Here is an 18312-nt window from a genome sequence, read left to right as displayed (position 1 = left end):
TCATAATGATACAAGAATGTCTCATTATGATCTCCTACAAAAAATAAACAAAACAAAATAGATATCAGAAAATCAATCACACAGTCCTCAAATTCTTCTCCCCCCCCCAAAAAAAAATACATATGCAGCATAAAAAGTTGCACATATAGTCCTTTGCCATTTGCATCACAAGGGAGGAGGGGGGGGGGGGGGACCCAAACCATCATGTTATTGCACTTTGAACATCCGTTGAGATATGGCACCAACATCTGTACGTATATTTGGCACAGGATTTTGCATACAACCTCACACTTGCCAAGAAAGGTTACACTAGGGACCAGCCTGCCATCTTGGGGGGAGTTCATGACATCATACACTGGGCACTTGCACATGGCCGCAAAGAGTAATCTGGATTCAAGGAGAGGAATCTGGCAATAGATACTGTGAGTTCTACCCCTTTAAAAAATCTCACTGCCAATCACAGACACTGCATGGCACGCAAGAGTCGGAAATATCGCACTCCAGTGTGCGATATTTCTGCCATAGCGGTCTCCAGTGTTGCGTAGCAATTATCGTCGTTTAGTCGCGAGCGTTCTTAAATTATCAATCTGTAATCTACACGTATCATCGTTTTCTAAAATCTGAATATTTCGCTGTCTGGGCTAATGGCCCTGATATCCATTGGATGCCAGACAGTATCACTACTATGTGGGAATGATTCTGAATGATAGCTTTCCTGCCTCCCTTCCCCCCCCCCCCCACCCCGTCATCCCCTATCAAGGTTGATCAAAATTGGCAAGTGGCATCATTGCCCGTCAAACATTTGTTAAAAACTACTCGAGGGTTGGGCAAACAACACTTGCCCTTACAACGCGCTGGATTTCTTTGGATTCTTTGGCCGTCTCCGTCCTCTTTTCGGTCTGCTGACAATGTTCACTTTGACAGAAACCGTTGCGCTGAGACAAATGCTGGAATGTTGCCATTAAGTTCACTCCGTGAGTTGGCTACGGCCTGCCTCAGTATATTAAGAGAAATGCCCTTTTGCTCACTGTTCACAAATCATAAAGGCAATCAGGACACAGATATGTTGCACACAGTTTATCTTTCCAAAGCTCAGACTTTACTTCAAGACCCGTTCGCCTGTCTTTACAGCTACCGGTATCTTTCTTTTCTTTTCTCTCCCTACTCCCCCCCCCCCCCCCAAAAAAAAAAAGAAGATACTTTTGACTACACATTTTACTAAATTATTACAAAAAAAAAAGAAAAAAGGTCTTGATACTCAGCAATGGCAGTCTAGAAGTAGTTACATTGCATTCCTGCGTGCCTGAAAACTCGAGAAGGTCGCCACCGGATTAGTCGCTAGCTTGGCAGTGGACCAACCAACTGGCCAATCAGCCAAAGGCCTTGGGGACACCAGCTATCTCTGTTTCATCTACGAGCATGTGACTGAACAGAAAACACATGATGATAATGATAATGATAATGATAATGATAATGATAATGATAATGATAATGATAGTGATAATGATAATGATGATAGTGATGATGATGACAATGATGATCTTACTGCAACAGCTGGCAGTTTCATTCTAAGTGCATTTGTCCCCCCTTTTTTTTTTGCAGGGGGGGGGGGAGGGGTTCTTGTATACTTCAGAATATTTCAGATCCATGTGATGTATAGGAAACCACTTGTTGATTGTATTAATATAAGTGTGCATGTGTTTTAATATGTATCTAGATACATGCATATGCACAAACACAAATATATATATGGCCAAGTAAAAAAAGAAAGTAGTTTCTCGTCCGGGTTTTTTGAGCAAGGCGATGAGGGAGGTCCTTACTATTTGATATCTTACTATCTTTTTGGAGGATTGTCAAAATGAAAATAGTATGTGTTTCTCGTCCGGTAATTCTGAGAAAAGTAACGAGAGAGGGCTTTACTATTTTCTATACATGTATCCAATTTATGAAATGAAATATCACTCTGGTAGCTGTGTTAATAGAGAGACCAGGTCCCAAGTGTATGTCTTGCCTGCACTCTGTGCATTTTCAAACAAAATAGTTATAATAGTACCATACTTCAAATGAAACTTCATGCATGCAGAAATACATTTGCTTTTTCTTTCCACTACAGATGTCAAGGGAAAATGACCATCTTAAAACTGGTATTTAGTGTTGTAATGGCATTTCTGATACCAGTGTACTTGCAATTCTGATGTATTGTGCTATTAATTGAAACAGGTATAAAACATGTCTTTCAACAAATATACGACTGAAATAAATTCCATGATATTCAAATCACTGCTATATTTATCATTGGTGTTTGTGACTTTTTGTGTCCACACAGCTGGTATGTATCTGCATTTCTTCACAGTACAATTGTAGCACATTCAACTGGAAACTGGCTTGTACAATTGCAGATGGATGTCAAAATGATACTGATACATGGCATTATAGCATTAAACATTTAAAGATGTTTCTTCATGTTCTAAAAAGACATTTGATAATCACTCATCATTTGGATGATGAATGATTGTATACCACACTACAGATGATACGACTCACGGCCACGTAGAGTCCGTGAATTTACATCGTAAAGAAAAGTATCCCGCAGAAATACGAGACAAACCAGAATCCGTGGAAAAGTTATTTATTTTGTAGATACACCCATTTAATAATTCTACATTTGCTGGAAAAGCGCATTCATTTTATCTTCAAAATATAACAATACATCGCCGTCGGATGCAACGTTACAGAGCAGAGTGTACGGGCCTCTACACAGCTACAGACACGCACACTTTGCCAATAAACGGTGCGGCACGGCCACTGCATTACCGTACCTTCCGACACTGCACGCACATGCACATAGTCACAATGACAGGAAAATGTATACAAAGTCCATACAATCCTCACAAGCATTTGTACAGTACAATTCATCCGTTTAAAATATGAGAAACGGGGAAAAATATGAACAATGCGCGAAATACGCGTGGAATATCAGCGATTATTCGCAAAAATGTTGCCGCTATCGCGTTCACGACGTACCGAGTGCGCTGTACATCACAGCCCAGGCCGGCCCGCGCATCCAACTACAGTTCGACTGCTTTGTGGAGCAGTGTGAAATGCATGCGTTATTACATACGCACTACAGAAGCTACAGCTAAGTACAGCTAAGTAGAGGACGCAAGGCGTAATTAGAAATGAGACATCACCATTGGTAGGTGAATATTACTGTCAATTTCTTTTTTTCGGCGGCCGAAAAAATAGTAAATAGCTACCTATCGAAAAAGTCGATTCGGCAACTGAAAATCGATGTGGACGGGGAGCGGGCTGGGACGAGAATTATGAATTTCTTAGTATTTTCAGCACCATTTTGAAAATAGTAAATAGTAAAACAATCGATGCGGCGGCCAAAATCGATGCGCGCGAGGACGAGAAACTGGTTTCTTTTTTTACTTGGCCTATTATATAGATAGATAAATATAGAATAAAGCTGCAAAATGACCGTCTGAACGTAACTGAACTCCAGTCATGTTTGGGGGGGGGGGGGGGGGCAGAGATTGTGCTGATCTTCCAACCACTTCCGCAGACAGGCCATGCTCCTCATGTGCTCGCACTGCAGTCAAAGTGTGCGCGACTCATGGCTCAAGAGTGACTGATGAAAACTTGGTAAGAAGCTGAACCTCCCCTCCTCGCTCTGACATTCAAAACTGCAGATTCCGTTAAGCTTTTTCTCGGTCGTGTGAACGAACTAGATGATTTCATTCGTAAATTGCAATCATGTTTGCAATTCGGCATTCAAATTAAACACTCTCGGTACGTGCGAAAAGCAAGGAATGGAACTCTCTTCCTAACAGTGTATCACTGTGGAGACTCATCTCCGAGGTTTACAGGTAGAGTTTGCACAGGTCGCAGGAAATTTGCACTATTGAAACTGTTTGTATTTCCATCTGGGTTTACGGCCCATTAACTCCTCTTCATGGTGTGCGTGGGCAGGAATCCTAAATATGTAACTCGGCGCGAATCGACGAATCGGAGGATGCTTAGGTTTACTTCCACAAGTCAACATTCTTGGAATGAATAGACAAAACAGTCAGTGATGATTGAGATGCCTTTTACAACCTTAAAATGCAACTGCATAGGGTTGATTGATTTTTTATTGATAAGTGTGTTTTTTCTTTTAGATTGCTATTACAATTTCCACTCACAGATGGACAAATCTCTCCCAAAAGCTCATACCTGGGGCAGTGACAAAGATTCGTGCACTGATAATCCTTCACATCAGAGCAAAAAAACAGAAAAAAAAAACACACAAAAAAAACCACCAAAATATACCTGCAAATAATAATTACTGAAGTACGGACAATAAAGACCTGCATACTGAAAACTTCAGTGAAAGAGATTCAATCTTCTGTAACACAATGATACTGCTGAAGAACTACACAACCTTCAAGGAAACACCACTTCTATTTTTTTTTTCTGCCCCCAAAGCCTTTTGAACAGTTCAGCCCTTTTGATCTTTACAGTGCTCAAAAGCCACTCACTAACTCTTCAAAACCTTCAACCTTCCAAACCCCCTCCCCTAAAAAAAAATGCAAAATATGGAATATTTCTCATGAAAAGAATGCTAATGACTAAAAGTTTATTAGACTAATTTGTATGCATCATTAATTTTTCAGCCATTCATTTGCATCTCCCCCACATTCCTTATTGGGCACAAATTTGCAAAACTCAATATGAAGCTGATAACGATTGAAAAAAGAGAATAAACATGGAGTTTTTTTCCTCCTTTGAAGGAGAGAGGGAGCGATAGAAGGAATCAAAACAATATCAGCAGATATGACCGAGTTAAAAAATAAAATTGTGCAGCACGCCGCCATGTCGCTTCACGGCTCACTTGCGTAAATCAAAGCGTAAGACGTATAAAGGTGCGATGACAAGGTTGTTGAACTGTGGAAAATTCAGACCAATGCTTGCACTTTTTTGTAACTCTTGTGGTGACAGAATCACCCCCCCCCCCCCCACGAACAACAACAGTTGATGACAATGGCCCACAGACAAAACAAGTACTGTTAAACGCTACCACGCACAAGGCCCGTTGCTATTTGGTACATGCTTTCTCCATTTGGTTCTGCTTCTCCGCTCTCCTGCGTACCTCTCGCGGCACAGCTCTCTCTATCCGCTTGTTGCACAGACACTTTTGAGGTGTCCTGGCACAATTTGATGATTGCAAAAAAGAATAGAAAAGATAAGAAAAAAAAAAACCAAACTACGCTCCCTTTTGTTCCCTTGGGATGCTTGGGGTAAAATTATCAGCACATGACGACACTTTTCAGGCATGGAACGGAAAGAAGATGGCAATAAAAAGGATGAAAGGGACATTGGAATAGCGTAGGAAGCCGTGCATCACCTCGAACTGAGAAATGAGAATCATCTATGGAAAGAGAGGCTCATCATGTCTGGCATGGCTTTCATCACCTTTTATCACAGAGTTTATGAATGGGCAAGACAGAATGCTGATACTTCCTAACTTGATTAGATGCTGCATTTGATTGTCATTATCACTTTCCGGGTCATTTTTGGCTCAGTTTGGGGAAGGGGGGAGGGGGGGGGGGGGGGAGAAGGAGGAGGAGGAGGAGGGTAAAAACAAATGCAAAAGCATAACCTTGCTGGCTGAACTTGTTGATATCAACTTTGACCTTTGCGAAAAAAAAAAAGGATGTTCACCTTGCCAATGGAAGACAGATTCTAGCTTGAGATATGGGAGTTGCCATTGCGACAAATCGCTTTCGGACTGCTTTCAACTTGCCTGTGTGCTAAGCACCTCTTCCCTGATCTGTTATCAGCCAAAAATTCTACCTTCTACCTTCTACCCAAATTGCATATGAACGCTTTTTTCACCTAATCTTATTGCTTTCAACTGATCTTACATGAATACAGCTAATCAAATCTTAGAAAATATACAAAGAATTTTCAACAATCGACTCTTCTGATGGTAATTCATTGTAACCATAAGCTTAATAATTTTGTTCTTGTTGTTGTTGATTACTTTTAAAATTCGTTCATTCATTCACTGCCAGACACCGAAACCTATACTTCACGACATGGCATATGAGTGGTAGTTGCTGGAATTCAAAGATATGGCTTTAGATTCATTGAAGTAGATACTAGTACTCATGTGTGGCAGGCTTGAGTGAAAAGTGTGAGGATTGCAAACTCATATCGAGGAAAAAGCAAATGTATCACTGAAAAAATATATATATCAGGGCTTCAAAATTACTTCTTCTTTTTTTTTTTTCTCTCTCTCTCTGGTAGCCGTTTTAGGGCACTAAGATCTTTAAATTTGAAATTTTGGTGGCTCGAAGGAAAAAAATGTGGTGGTCTAAAATAGAATGAAATACAAAACTTAGATTTAGATTTCAGATGCCTGATCGGACCACCAAAAGAAAACGTTTTTAGAAATTTGGTGACCCAACATCAATTTTTAGTGGCCCTGTACGTATATATCATATGTCATGTAGCAGGTGACATTGTGTGTTAACCAAAGATAGTAGAGAGTTTAAGTATCTTTGGTGTTAACAGAGAGGGGAGGGGGGTTACTGGAGAATTCACAGAGATCAGATAAAAACGCCTAAGCTGATTTGACTGCCTGACTAAAGACTTGACACATGGCACTCAGTGCAAAGTGTTTCATGCAGATGATGAAGAAGAAGACATGAAGGGGATAACTTTCTCCTTCTTGAATCGTTAGTTTGCTGCAATTCATTGGGATCATAATGGCTGTCCTGAGAAAAACAACCCCTGAAACAGGTCAGTCAGAAAGAGCAAAACATCTCACACTGGGCATTCCGCCAAGCCAGTTAATAAGGTCTTCTTGATCCTTTGATATTAGGGAAGGGGCATGAGTATCAAAACTCCTATTTTTATCCCCAAATTGAGTGACTAACGATCTTCTTCCTGCTACCTAGCCCATGTAATATTTTTTTTCCCTCCTTCGCTCGTCGTCTTTGCTGCAGACGTGTTTTTCTGCCTTTTTTTTTTTTCTCCATGGAAGCCGGGTTTTTGCGGCTGTCGAACGAGAAATGTCAGAAGCTATATAGCGCCATTACGCCAGCGTCTATTTTAGAAGTCTTAGGTCACGACGCGACTGTCGTTTTGAGACAAAGGAGCTCGAAAAAAAAAAGTCTCATTGGATCTAGGTACGACTTATTCGTCTTAACAGAATTCTAACAGAAGTAATGAGGATGTATCTTCGCCATTTTTTTCTTCAAAAAAAAAAAAAATTCCCTTTAGAGGTAATGAAGCTGCAGGTACGATAGTCATTGAACAGTGCGGACAAGTCATACTACTACCGCATTAGCTCCATTCAGCATGAACATGCTCAGTAGATTCCCGGTAAAAGCAAATCAAGAGGACATTAGAGACACATAGTATGCAGGCAACACTGCAAATGTTAGGATGGTACTGACTGGTGCACAGGTACCAGCACATGCCACACACATCCGCACTTTCAAGCGAATACACTGGTAAACATTATTAGGTAATAGCTTGGCCGCAGCAACAAATCAAATGAATGTTGTAGGGACAAATTGTAAAATAAAAAAAGAACAACATTTCACAGATGAACAATCACCAATATAGGCTTTTCCATGCAATGGGAGTGGGTCTGCACCTCGGTCATGGCGAGCATCACAATTGTTTCTGACACTAGATTTTTAATCATCCCAGCATCATCTTACTAAGTCAAACTGAAAAAAAGGAGGAAGGAGGGAAGGGGACCAGAGACCAAAGTTGCATCAATCTTTTACTTCTAACCTCCTGTGTTTCATCATTGGTCCAAGAAACATGGGGACAAAGCGTTACAGGTCCCCTTAGTGTTAGGAAATGTCACCCGCATCTCCGACTGACAATTGGACATAATTTGGCTTTCCTGCATGGACACTACTGCGGGGACAGAGTACGGATGAGTTAGGCCCAATTAGTGTACTTCAGCCACTGTCCCCAGATGATGCCGGGGCTAGAAAAATAAGAGAGAGAGAGAGAGGGAGAGGAAAAACCCAGGGAAATGCAAAAAGAAGAAGCAAAGCTAATCTGATGAGATGAAACAGGCATAATGACGGGGGCGACACACAGCATAGAGAGGGTAATTAACGTCATTTGGTACGAGTCTGGGATTTCGAGCGGGGAGCTGTCACCTACTACGCCACGCGACACTCATCAGGCGATTAGAACAAGAGAGAGCGAAAAAAGAAGAGGAAGGAAAAAAATGGCGCTCTGCCAAATCTGACTGCAGCGTGTCTCCTTTGTTTCCTTACTTCTTTTTGTTTTAACTCACACCTCCTTTTCTCCTCATTTCTGTTCGGTTTCATGGGAGACAAGACTGCATAGAATACATTAATTTTCTGATATGTCGTACAATTGTTGCCCTTGTGTCTTCTTGTAAACTCTTTTCTTTCTCCCCGTCGGCTTGTTCTCGACAGGCATAAGAGTGCTAATGTGACTCATGGGTGCATGTTACCCAATAACAGGAAATCGAGGGGATAGGCCAATTTCTGCCCCCGCCGCAGCCGAGCGCTGAATGCATGTGAGAGATAACGTGAAGTCTTCTGAAACTGCTGCTGTCTGCCGGGAGGGCGGTCTCTCCGTGTCATATGTGCGCGCAATGTGCCGTTTCGTTCTTTGCCGTGGAACTTCCCCGCAGTGTCGCAAACAACACACCAACAATGTAAAAAAAAAAAGGAACAAAAGAAGAAGATTGCATCGTGCCAGGTAAGGGGTCGCACAGTTCTCCACAAGGCACACAAAACAAAAAGCGTTTTCCCCCATCTCCATTGCTCCCATTCCACACCCCCTCCCCCCAACCTCCAAACCAGCTCCGGTGGAAAAAACAAATTTCCAGCGAGGCACTCGCGCGGCTATTTTTGGGCCGCCAAAATCAGACGCTGCATCCTGGACGGCAGCGTATTTTTACTCCGTCCCCTCAACTGACCCACCTGCGCCGAGTTATCAGTGAAACGAAATGCAGCCTCTCGCGCCTATTTACGGTGATCTCAAGGGGTCGCAAAAAGCGGTAGTCTGAAATTATTCTCAGAGCATCGAACGCCAGTGGGTAGCAGCCACTGAAAAAACGAGGACTTACTGTCACCTCTGTCGTGTACGTATTTCAACGAGTAACCCTTTCAATGCATGACTATGAAGAAATCAGCACATAAAATCGAAATTACTAAAAGTTACGCAACATCTTCCCCCCCCCCCCCGCAATCCCGCCATCAACATTTTGAACTGTGCTTGACCCTTCATCCTACACATCTTTAATACGTAGTGCAGTAGCTGCTAATAAAGTGACCCTCATCTCGTATAAGAGGGGAAAATTGAAAGTTGATGAATGTGTAATTCACAACTTCTGCAGGAAGGCTGCCCAGGTTATGTTCTGCACTGTCAGATCTGTTGATACCGTGCCAAGCCCCTGCCATATCCCCGAAGCCCCCTAAGTGTCGCTTCCTCTCGGGAGCCGAGATGGTTCCTCTCTCTCTCTAACCTTAAAGGAGCACTGTGCCGATTAAAAAAAAAAAAAAAAAAGAAAAAGAAAAAATGTGCTCTCTAGCAACAGCTAATATCTCCCTCCTTGAGAACTTGCCCCTGTGTTGATCGACTCTCAACGATAGGTCGGTTGGACGAGCTTCCTCAAAAAGACCTATTCTTCAATCAGCAGTCCTGTACAGAATAAGTAGGTTCACTGATATCAAATTCATTGACTTTCCTGAATAAATTTTAAAAATCTACAGTTCATACTATTTCTCCTTCTGACTACCCATCAATACATGGCATCCGGCTCACATGTGTTAGTTGTTGTAACGTCAGGCAATCCTGTGTACAAAAGACTTTGTTTCAGGTGGTCATTTACTTTTTCTTTCTTTTTTTTTGACAGAGGTGTACATTCAAAGAATTTAGATGCTATTGATCAGAGTGGCAAAGAGGAGGAAGGGTAACATAGAAACTAACTTTGAAATGCTCCTCTTACTTTAATCTGGATGTGTTCCTTTATGATTATGTACCTGTATGTGCCCAAGTCTTGTCTCATTGTTCTACTCCTTTCATTACACTCCCTTCAGAACCTGGAACTCCCCTTCAGGACCTGGAACCATCTCATAGGAAACTACTTTGCAGTGACAAGCAGCACTCTGGTTTAGAGAGGAGTCTTTGTTGAAAGAGCGACAAGACAGATAACTTGAGCGAAGGCACTTCAGGCCCAAATAGCAAAACCTTCAGAAAGAAGATCCAGGCAAATTCAAGCATACACAGTGACTATTGTTGCCCTATGAAACACTGTGAATCAACTATGTTAGGCACTTCAAAACTGGCTATCCCACTACCTTACTTTGTGCTTGATTATACTTGTACAAATATTTTGCTTTGGAACTCCCGTCCCCCAACCAATTTTGTTGGTCATAACTAAAAAGCTCTGATCAAAATCAAGATATATCATGGATGATGGGGGTCATTTACATATGAACCTCTCATATGATGAAGTCAATGGCAAACTCATCATCAACAACAACAAAAAAAAAAAAAGAAAGAAAGAAGGAAAAGAAAAGGAAAGCTAAGAGGAAATCCAGTTAAAATCATTTAGGTAAAGTAAAGTAGGACTGTGTGAAAGGTTTACAGACATGTTCACATTCATATTACGACCATTATCGAAGACCATAATGTAAAGGATAATAACCCCAAAACAGAGTCGTACCTTTCAAAGATAAATTTTATTTCATAATTCACTGATCTGCATTAGAAATCACTGCTTTCATCATGCATACACTAATAAAAACTATTATACTCTTTCTGCTACACAAATTCTCCTTTAACATGGTTTCTACAGAACAGTAAAAAAAAGAAAGAAAAAAAAAAGAGATTCATAGGGATATAATCTCCCACTTAGAGAAGCATCGTGATTCCCTCATCATCCAGATCACAAAAATAATTGCATCAGTGCGGAAGAGTAAAAATCTCACACTGGCTGCAAAGTTCTAAAATTAAGTGCGTACTCATTTAACTTCAGGTTGAGGAAATGAGAGCATAAAAAGAGAAACAAAAAATATGGGGGGGGGGGGGAGTGTTGAATAGGAAGCAGTCTACTTCCCTGCACTAAGTGTTGGGTTGATTTATTTTGGTTTCTGCAGTGCTTCCAAAACAATGTATCTGGGACATTGATGACTTATTCAAAGGTATCTCGATAATAATAGTACCATTCTCACTGCGTTCAAAATAACACGTTATTTTGGGTCACGATTATGATCGTAACCCACATTTCACAACTTTTTTAAAGTGACACCAAATAAAACATCATTTTGCACCATTCGGGTCACATACCACGTCGTAATAATTTGTGCAATTTCTTGCAAAAGGATGCAAAGTTGTAAAGCGTGAACAAGGCACAGCGCATGTCGCTACTTGCTATTTCACCAGCTGTGGCGCCCCGTGGCATATCGAGACGTAGCAAGCTTCCCATTATTCATGTACAAGTGCAGGTCAGCTCTTCGCGAACGATCGCGACCCAAGTTTCATAATTTTTTTACAGTGACAATGATGAATCAAAAAGATGTGACACTGATTGCGACCCAAATTCGAAATTTTTACAAGGAGAACGTACCTAATCTTTATTGGGGGGGGGGGGGGGTAGGTGGGTTGTGGGGTTTTATTTTGTATAGTTCTAGATTGTATCACCCCACTCCTTGCTCACAACATGTGACTTGACTGAATCTATTGTGTTTCAAACATAGTAAAGATGACAAACGCAGCCGAAAAAGCTCAGGTTGATATGAAATACCTGGATATAGCGTGACCAAACCTACCTCTTCTGGCAGAGGCGATCCTACTACAACCCTGTGAGAGGCAAGGGGGCAAGAAGAGTTCATCTGGTCTCAAGGGAGTGTGACCAATAAGGCCTAATGTGTGTATCTCCCCTGCCTTCTGGCATTGAAAGACTTAAGTGGCGCAGGAAGGAAAGACTGCACAGACAAACTGGGTCTTTATCTGACTCATGGTTCCTTTCATTTTTTTTTTTTGGGGGGGGGGGTGGGGGATCGAGGATGGGAATGGGGGATGGGGATGGGGATGGGGGATAGAGGATGGGGGATGGGGGAGGGGAGGGGGAGGGGGGGGGGGATGAGGCAACTACTCTTCTTTTATATGGGATACCTGACAGAAACGTGGCTGAGGTAAAACAAAACATGAACAAATCATTGGCTTTCAAAACTTATTAAAATTCGTAACTTTTGAAAGGATTGTCAGATTTTCCCCAAATTTTGCTGCTGTGTTCTACTTAAATATTGCTCCATTCTTTCAATTCACATATCTATGTAACTTTCATTCTCCCTCACAGATGATCCTGATGGCTAGATTGAAATTACATGAAAAGAGGGGGGTTCCAAAAATGCGTGCAGCCATTCATTGATAAACACTTTGTATGAGCACCAGGCAATGGAAAGCGTGTTTACCAGCATACTTGTACATTTCCTTCAACAAAATTTGTGGCCCGCAGACCCTAGTTACGACATCATCGTGGGTCTCACCTCTGTGCAGCTGTGTGTGCAGATTCTGTGCAATGGTCACACGTAACCATGACACCCAAAAGACATATACCATGTACATAAACTTCCTTGACACTCCCAGCAACAAAAGACTTTTACTCCATCCACTGTGCGTTTGTACAGGTAGGAAGAATATACCTGAATTGCTTCATAAAAGTATCAAGTTTCCTCCTGCCCTCCGATATTGTATCAAACATAAAAAGAAATGAACTGAAACAAAAACAATATAAAGTCTTTCATGCATGTTGTATATAATTGAAAGAGGCAGTTCTGTACAAATACCAGCAAGAATGTTCTTGGTTTAATGAGCTTGCCCGGAGGGTGGGATGGGGGATGGGAGGTGGGGGGGGGGGGGGGGGGGGGAGGGTAGGAGCGAAAAATAATGCTTGCAGAATGCTGGTCAAAGTCATTGGGTCAGCACATGTAACCAGGGAGGAACAGACCAGGGTGACAAAGCTATGCACAGATCTGCAATACTGGTACTCCCAAAAGAGTCAATAAAGGCAGATAAAGAACAAATTGCAGTGAACTGAGTTGAGTAACCATGACAACTGCATCCTCTGGACCTTCAGTGAAGAGGTCACAATTCGCACTTGGAAGCATAGACCTTATTCATCACAGATGGGGATCTACTCTGCTCCTGAACCAAAGCTTTTTTCTTTTCTTTTTTTGGCATTGTTGGGTGTCAAATATACGTATGCATGTTAAATGATGCAGGTACTTTGGGTAAACTCAACTCGACGTGGCTGCTGGTTTCAGTTAGCGGTCAAAGTGAGATGCACCAACTTTGCAAGCAGTCTTCTTCTTGACCACCATGCCCCAGATTGAAATTAATTTCTCAATTCTGTCTTGTTCACTGCCCTCCCCCAATCCCCCACCACTACCATATCTGCCACAGTGGTGGTCTCCAAATTACTGTCAACACAGTTACACACCACATCTCCCTCCCAACTTCCTCCACTTAATGGACTGCTCTGAGGTTTGAACCCACAACCTTTCAATTATCCCACAGTGAAGTGCTCAACCACATGACCACAGAGACCTCTAGACGCAAACAGGCTCTCAGTGAACCGAGTCACTTTCATGGTAGAGGCAGGGGGGAACGCAAAGAAGGTGGGGAGTGTGATTAGCAGTCTCTTTTCCAGTCACTATTTCAGTGTGTTTTACTACTAATACACCCTAAATTTGCTCCAAGCCCAGCAGAGGACAAGTATAACGATGAAGGAAGATCACAACAGATCTGGATCAGTATAATAATTATGAAGATAAAAATGAGTGCAGGCAATGTTGATGTAAGGTCAAAGGTCATACCCACACAGGGCTTCTGCAGCCCGTGGTCAAGCTCCTTCCGACTTTCGGAAGTCCATCATTTCAATTTACTTAGTACTGTCAGCCCCAAGGAGTGAATGCTGGAAACACTGGGCCCCACTTGCTGACTTGCCCGTGACAACCACGTCCTGGGGCAAGTAAAATCCTGCAGCACTTGCCCACTCTGGGCATGAGACCATTACCCACTCGCTGGGTAGCTAAACCTTTGCCTTTTTCATGCACAACTGTCTCACTGCCTCCCTTTTTCTCTCTCCATTTCAAAAACACATCTCAGGTTCTGTTACGGCGATTTTACGATGCCAGATAAGTTTGAATAACCCTACACCCCATGGTCGTACAGCCCCTTCCCTCTTTAAACTACGGCGTAGCTATGAGCACTCACCATTTCCGTAGGCACAACGAAGAATACCTGCAGAAAAGATGAAAAGGAGAACGGAGAAACTGGATTAGTGTTTGGCCCGAGCACACGAATACGGTAATAATGAAATGAAATTGAATCCCTGGACTATGAAACTGACTGAAACAAAAGCGAAACAACAATAACAAGATCATTAAAAGGAAACAAAAAAATTCTAAGCTACCTGCAGGTGTGTATGGTAATTGCCCTCATAAACATATATTTCCTTAGCATCCAACTGAGGTATAAGAACCTTTGAAGTTGCCTCCTTGTTTATTAGAAAGCTATCGGGTATCCACTCCTTACATAAAATTCTGGCTTGGTAGTTGGGATTACCATCATCTGAACTTCACGAAGGCCAATAATATGGGGAAGTTCTGCCAGACCTGTCAGTTCAGAAAAGCCCACCATGAAAACTGAAAGCATGGTTCCCAGTTTGTTTTGTTTTCTCTTGTCTTGTCTCTTTTTTTTTTGGGGGGGGGCGGTCGGACATTGAAATGATTTTGGTAAACCTCTACAGGAGCTAGAAGACAAAAGTGGTCCTAGAACTGATCATTTCTGAAGAGTTGAGACAGTGAAGATTTAGTTAGGTAAACCTTCAGTGACCCTCTGATCTGAGCGTGAATGATAACAAACTAATGCTAAGCGATTGCGAAAGAATTGGGACAGTACAGTTGTGGCTCGGAGGCACATGTCTGATGTAACGCTTTCACACAAAAGGTGCAAGGAAATTTGCGCAGCAATGAAGTCTGTGCCAGTGATATTCACAGAAGACGTGAAAGTACTGCATAGAATCTTGGTGAAAGGAACTATAAAGCAAAATATGTTGGATTGAGAAAAAAAAAAGACACAAAAAAACTAAAAGACACAACAAACACAAAACAAGGCTTGGACTCCAAATATAACAGGGCATGATGTGACCTTGACCTCGGCATAAATCAGGGCTCTTAGAATTATTCAAGAAGATACTCTTGCTGCTTTCCTATTCACAATTCTCCACAAAGAGATATATAAACCATCACCAAGCATTTTGATGAAATGGGATTCAAGATAAAGACCACTCCTCTATCTTAACTCTGTGAAAAATTCACAGTGACATGCAATATGGAGATCTCTGTGGGAATTTCAGGATGTTGTATTCCAAGATTTTGATGACCCTCTTTACTGCGTTATTCACAAGGAAAGGAAACACATTCTTTTTTTCCCCCTCCTTCCTACATTAGTAAGAGCTGATAACTCCCCCAACCCTAGATCATTTAGTAAGCTTGGGAGGGTTCAATTCATAAATGCACATCTCACATGATATATATAGGTCTTGGGTGTGTGAAGGACCTCGATACATTCTACACCAAGTTGATCCAGTGCCAAGTTTCTATTGGCTTTACACATATCAAGTGCTATTATATTCAAATCTTCATAGCTGCATCAAGTCGGGCACTTCGTAGTCTTCAGCGACAGACCTTATCTTGCAAGGATAACCTCGTCGTCATTCAAACTCTTCAGGCCAAGCCAAATGCTTTACTGAAAAACTGCAGTGGAATCACAAAATGCTGGAAATTTAGCACAAATCCAGAAGACTTCATACCTTCATGATTCAGTTGTTCATATTCTAGCGCTGGCATCGATTCTTTAAACTATGCTGGGATGAAAAATACACCCAATACACAATCTGATATCCAAGACAATATCATTATAACTCACTCTCTTTGCTCATAGTCGAAAATAGAATCCCCTCTCAGGTGTCGGTAACTGATAGCATGGGCAGAGTAAGACATACCAATCCTGCTTCCTGTGCAATATTCTGAAGAGTCTGACATGTCAAGACTAGCAGCCAGGTACACAAGCTGATCTTCTTTATTTGTTGTTTTCTTTTTCTTACTGATTACCCCTCTCCATTTTACCTTTCACCTAGACTTCATTTGATGGGCATGCTTCATAATCAATTGATCTGTCTGAGGCAAATGGCTGCCCATTTAACGAGGTGAGTGGCTGAATGGCTAATTGATATGCTAGACACGACCTCTGTACGCCCCGCCATTGTGTTGCACTATCATTTAGGAAGAAAACAACAACAACAATCAAATAATTCAGTGATTTGTTTCTTTTTGTAATTTTTAGTATATTATCTCACTTTATTACATTATCACCATATTGTTTCTCATATGCACTGTCATTTTTCATCATTACTTTGCACACTGAAATCAGTATGCCTACTGTAAATTATGATATGTCGCGGCATGAAATTTTTGCTAATTGAAGCCGACGGCCTGTTTTGTGTTATGAAATTTTCGTGAATTGACACTGGCATTCAATGCATGTAGTGTAGACAAGAACTTTCGCATGCATTTTAATTTTGCGAATCTTGCCACTCACGAAATTAAAATGCATGGGAACATTTCTCGTTTCACAGTATACAAGGTTCTGCCTTTTAGTAGGTTCCTCACATGAGTCATATTACACATTATTCATATTTGCTTCGTAAATATGTAATATGTATTTACAGATTAACTATTATAGGCCTGGATGTCAGATCTGAAATTATACCAAATCACAGTTGCATGCCTGCCAACATTTCAAGATGAAATATCTTACTCGTGGATTGCAAAAATCTTATTTTCTATGCAAACTGAAGTTGAAAATCTTACTTTCGGTCAAATCTTCAGAAATACACATGAAAGGTATATCTAAATATTTTTTAAAAATCTGATTTCTCTGACAGAAAATCTGATTTTACTATTTTTAACGTAAAAAAATCTTACTGAATCTGATAAAATCTTACTAGTTGGCAAGTATGCAGTTGCACAACCTTGGTTCTTTATGCTTAGATTTGACAAAGTCCTCTTGTCATCTGAATATACACAGAAATATTTCTCCAACACAATGAGTAATTCTTTATCCATTTATTTATCCCTCTTTATTTTCTTTTTATAGCTGGAGTGGATCAAATGAAGACCCAGTTGTCTCTCATACTGCGAATGGGCAGAATACAATACAATAACATTCAATTGAAGTGGAGCTGGCAATATGAAATATGAGTATACCTTTACTGATATGAGGAGACACATCCCCCCTAGTAGCCCCCTCCCCCCCCCCCCCCCCTTACCTCGACTTGACTTTGTCCCGTCAATCAAAGCCAATCGTGCAGGGAGGTGGAGTGGTGGAAATCCTTCTCAAAACAAACCGGGGTACAAACTTTACCATTCACGCACCGTTACCCAGTGGCAGATTTCTCACTAATGGGGGATAATGACTTTGGCTAGTCCAAACACACAGTATGCATGCCTATATGAAAAAAAAATCATTAAAAAAAAAGAAGATGAAAAGAAATCATTGCATTGCACATAACTATCATCTAAGTTGTATTTGAGCTACAAACCAATGTAAAATATAATAACAAAAGTTAATTGTAGAGTCTGCCAGCAGAGACTACTCATTGCTTAAAAAAAGGAGGGGGGGGGGGGTGTACAAAACGGGAAGAGGGTAGCTGAACTTCTCTATGCAACTTACTGCGTGGGAGCTTCTGTACATATTTCATAAACCTTGGGACTCTGGTCTGAGGGTGTCAAGTAGCAATGTTATGAAGCACATGGAATATCAAAACACATTTTTTTTTTCTTTCATGTGGGGGAAAGATAACAAAATGAAATTAAAAAAAAATATATATATACTTGAACTAAAATGCAAAATGTGGCAGTAGATCCTAAAGACCCATCATTGAAGTCTGCGGAAATTGAGAGCAGTTGCCCCGGCAACAACGACAAGATGAAATCAAAACCAGCCGCTATTGCAACGTAAACCTCATTATCAATAAGTCAGTTCAACGACAAGCGTCAGAACATACACACACCTACGCATCTGGGCAAACTTCCATGGCAAGAGTTTTTATTTCATTCATCATATTTTCTCTCCGCTCTCAATTTAGTCACAGAGTGTAGGCTATACACTTCAGAGCTTTTCTCCCGGAAAGGGATGGGCAGTTACGCATGCATCTAACGACCTATCTTGGTGCTCGGAAGCAGAAGC

At 41.3% G+C, this 18312-nt stretch overlaps 1 protein-coding gene across 1 annotated transcript in view; it reads right to left on the bottom strand.

Moving 5' to 3' along the window:
* LOC140242586 (forkhead box protein O1-like) overlaps positions 1–18312 on the bottom strand; it is a 142396-nt gene that overhangs the window by 30430 nt on the left and 93654 nt on the right. Inside the window, exon 3 of the mRNA XM_072322336.1 lies at positions 14275–14301. The gene's annotated coding sequence lies outside the window, so the exon portion shown is untranslated. The remainder of the gene's footprint in view (positions 1–14274; positions 14302–18312) is intronic.

Source organism: Diadema setosum, chromosome 19 (genome assembly GCF_964275005.1).
Source record: "Diadema setosum chromosome 19, eeDiaSeto1, whole genome shotgun sequence".
NCBI classification, from domain to species: Eukaryota; Metazoa; Echinodermata; class Echinoidea; order Diadematoida; family Diadematidae; genus Diadema; species Diadema setosum.
This window is presented reverse-complemented; position numbering and strand designations above follow the sequence as displayed.